This window comes from Euprymna scolopes, chromosome 11 (assembly GCF_053919585.1).
Source record: "Euprymna scolopes isolate OS-2025 chromosome 11, ASM5391958v1, whole genome shotgun sequence".
In the NCBI taxonomy this organism is placed as follows: domain Eukaryota; kingdom Metazoa; phylum Mollusca; class Cephalopoda; order Sepiida; family Sepiolidae; genus Euprymna; species Euprymna scolopes.
Genome location: NC_136492.1, coordinates 4,404,402 through 4,408,361, shown reverse-complemented (window position 1 = coordinate 4,408,361; position 3,960 = coordinate 4,404,402). Strand labels below are relative to the sequence as shown.

Below are 3,960 nucleotides of genomic sequence, written 5' to 3'. Positions count from 1 at the left end.
GATATATTAGTGTCCAATAATCCGCAGAAAAAGTTTTTTTAAAAAAAGACGAAATAAAAAAATAATATAAGGGTGTGTGTGTGTGTGTGTGTGTGTGTGTGTGTGTGTGTGTGTGTGTGTATGTGTGTATGTGTATTGTACTTTTTTTATTTATTTTTTTGTGGTAAATTTCTTTGACGCTATATTCATCAAAAATAAAATTTAAAAGTTGGCTGAAGTTATTTGTGACGCTGACTGGGATTGAACTCGCAAATTTACAACTGTGGCTTCCACAGTGATCTCCCCTTAGTCAACGCACAGCCATAGTTTCTATCTCTCCTTAACTCTTGTGTAATTTTCTGACTTTTTCGTCTCTAACTGACATCTTCGAGTGCAATTTTTTCCAGCCAGACAAGACGCTGACATCCGAACTAGAAGACAACACCATTTGAGAACGGTACACATGCTACAAATATCTAATCGAACGTGAGTTTTACATCAGTTCAACAATAAACAAACAAAACCAACATTTTTTTTTCTTCGTATTTCCTTAACAACAATCAAAAAAAGATGGTCAAAAGTCGGGGAGTTAAACTTTCCGACTCGTATAAAACTATACAGAATTTGAATTAATCAATTTACCATCGCACGTAGGATCTTTTCGCGCGTGTAGATGTTTATTTTTAGCATTAGGAAGCTTGATTAGTTTAAAAGATTGGAGTTTTGGATTTGAAAACGGGGAAAAAATATCGCAGCAAAGATTGGACCCCGTCTTTATGTCCAAACACCTTTTCGAGTCGAGAAATTCAATAAAATTATTTGGTCCAACTCAGTTTCTTTTTATTTGGTCCAATTTATATATTTTACACCAAACTGAATTTTGGTGTTGGTTTATAGTTATTTTATTAAATGTAGATTTCGTATTTAAACGCAGCGATTGCAGAAGAATAACCCCCCTCTAAAAAAAACACTTGTAATTAAATTGTCAATGTTCTACAACGGTTGGTCTTTTTTTTTATTACTTTTGGAGAAGGGGGGGGGGCAAATCGAACGAATTCTTCAGTTTTTTGTTTATTTACTAAACAATCTGGGTACTAGTGCAGAGAGTGATCCGGACTTAAATAATAACGTTATTATTTTAAAAAGCCATTCTTAACATGGGGAGTGGGAGGTGTTTTGTACCTATTCTATACTTTAACCTTCCAATTGAATAATAAAAAAAAAAACATATCATAAAACTTTAATTAAACTTGGAAATACAATTTAAAAAATAGCGCGGATCACTCTCTGCACTAGCACCAACAAATAATATCCCACTTAATGATCTTCCACCTTTTTATATAATTTATTGTACTTGTGCAGTTTACGGATCGCGCTGAAATAATGACGCTACTATGCTTGTTAAGATAAAGTCGACAGATCGATTTTTAAAAATGCTTTAAGCAAAAGGTGCTAATGCAGAGAGTGATCCGCGCTATTTTTTAAATTGTATTTCCACGTTTAATTAAAGTTTTGATATGTTTTTTTGGTACTAGTGCAGAGAGTGATCCGGACGTAAATAATAACGTTATTATTTTAAAAAGCCATTCTTAACATGGGGAGGGGAGGGTGTTTTGTACCTATTCTATACTTCAACCTTACAATTGAATAAAAAAAAAACATATAAAACTTTAATTAACTTGGAAATACGATTTAAAAAATAGCGCGGGACACTCTGCTGTCTTCACTAGCACCGTTTTTTTTTTTTTTTTTTTACTCAATTGTAAGGTTAGTGTACAGAATAGATACAAAACACCCTCCCCTCCCATGTTAAGAATGGCTTTTTAAATAATAACGTTATTATTTCAGCACGGATCAATCACTCTCTGCATGATGAGTACCAAGCAAAAACAATTGTCATAGCAATACATTAAAAAAATTAGAAAAATTCATCGAGTCGAAAATTATTTATGGTTAAAAGAAAATTGTACAAAATGGCATTTTCCCTAGATGTGAACACTTTGAAGATTGCGAATACAAGGGAATAGTTATCTCCCTTTTTAATACTTTAAATAGCGGCATTTTGTTTTAGACTAGCCACCGCCGCAAACTGGGGGGGGGGGATGTAAGTACTTTTTGACGGACCGTCTTTTTAAAAATCTACCAAAAATCAGGTAATTATCCAATCAATACGAAATTTTCAGCGATTATTAAGAGAAGAATGAACTTTATAACAGTGTACTTATTTTTCATAAACAATATTTATCTATATATTTTTTTTTTGCTTACAACCCCCCCCCCTTGTTTTGAGGGGGTACAAATATGCTAAAAATAATCATCTGAAACTGAACACAACATATTGTGTTGTTGTAAGGGGCAGAATTATAGATTAAAAAAAAAAAAAAAAATTGTTTGCATACCTTATTTTGACGTCTGAATATCAGAACTTCGATTGTGTTTGATTATCCCGCTGTTGAGTTTTGAAGTATGAAATTCGGTGAATATGTTAAGTAAAATAATTAATTTAAGTTAAGCAAAACAAAAACAAAAAAAATTTTAATATTTATACGAAAAAAGCCATTTTAAAATCTTTGATAAATAAATTAATTTTTTTTTAGCGAGCCGAATAATGCATGACCATTATTAAACAGGGCATGCTTTGAAGAATCGATACAAAAAAAAAACATTTGATAAATATTGTGCCCTTTGTGTTAAAAATCGCATCATTTTTTCGATCCCGTTTGAAAACGTTTGCCGCCTTTCGACTACGGTGGACCAAACGCGCTGAAATAATTTTTTTTTATTCTGCTTTAAATCCCCCCCCCATTTTGGGGAGCCTGGCCCCCACACACATACACATTAAAAACCAAACTCATACAAATGGTCACCCATCTGGTACTGGCCAGCCTCAGCGTTAATAATACATTGAAATTTTCGTCACTGAAAAATAAGTTTTTTTTGGCCTGTTTGGTCTTCCATAGTTTGCTTTTTATCAAATGCAAACATAAACATTGTCGATCTAGACTCTAGATCGACGCGAAGTAACTGGTTGCCTATATGAATAAGTGGAATTATTTGAAATTCAGGTACTTATATTATAATATTTTTGCATATTCTCATAGAAAATCATTCTAAATCTTAGTTAGACAACAAATAAATAAATTAATTATTTCAAAAACCTTCTTTTTTTTTTTTAAATATTTATGTACGTTTTTTGTGCAAGACAAAAAATGTCAATTGTTAACTTTTTGGGAAAATTTAACATTTAAAATTTAATTAAAAATAGTAGAAAAAGTTTTACATTATTCTGTTTTCTATATGATAAAATTCAGGGTTTTTATCTTTCTGGAAAAAAAAAGTTACACAGAAATAATGGATTTTAATAAATGTAATTTCGTTTTAAAAAACAACAACAACAACAACAACTTGATTTTTCGGCCATTTTTGGCGGTGCCTATTTTAGACGATAGTGGTAGACTTTTTTTTTATTATTATTAAAAACACAATAACAGATGTTCTACTCTATGAAATTTAGTATTTTTTTTTTTTTATATATTATTTTCGACATGACAAGTAAGTACTGCTATTTTGGCTTAAAATCACATATTAAAAAAAATCGATCTGTCGACTGCGTCTTGACAAGCACCACCCATTCTTAACAATTGGAGAGGGTTTACTATTCTGTAATTTCACCCTAACAATTTCACAAACAAAGGAGATGGTATGTATTCAAATTGGCACTTATGGTAGCAATTAAAAATAAAGGAAATAATAAAAGAATGTCTGCATGATGTACATACCAGTCACGGGACGAAGATGAAATATTCCAAAAGTCACATAATTTGATCAAGTATTTTTATTTTAGTAAAGAAAATCAAATTCTACGACTAAGTGAGTTGTAGTGTTTCCGTCAGTTTAAATCCGATGAAATAAATGGGGGGGGGGGACAACTCAAAGTCCTGAGGTGAAAAATCAGCCTTCTGTTCAATACAGTTTAGTAGT

General features: G+C 31.6%; 1 protein-coding gene across 1 annotated transcript in view; it reads left to right on the top strand.

Annotated features, from left to right (window-relative positions):
• The first annotated feature begins 271 nt into the window (after window positions 1-271).
• Window positions 272-3,960, top strand: part of LOC145287745 (uncharacterized) — an 89,439-nt gene continuing 85,750 nt past the window's right edge. The window contains exon 1 of the mRNA XM_080135512.1: window positions 272-465. The gene's annotated coding sequence lies outside the window, so the exon portion shown is untranslated. The remainder of the gene's footprint in view (window positions 466-3,960) is intronic.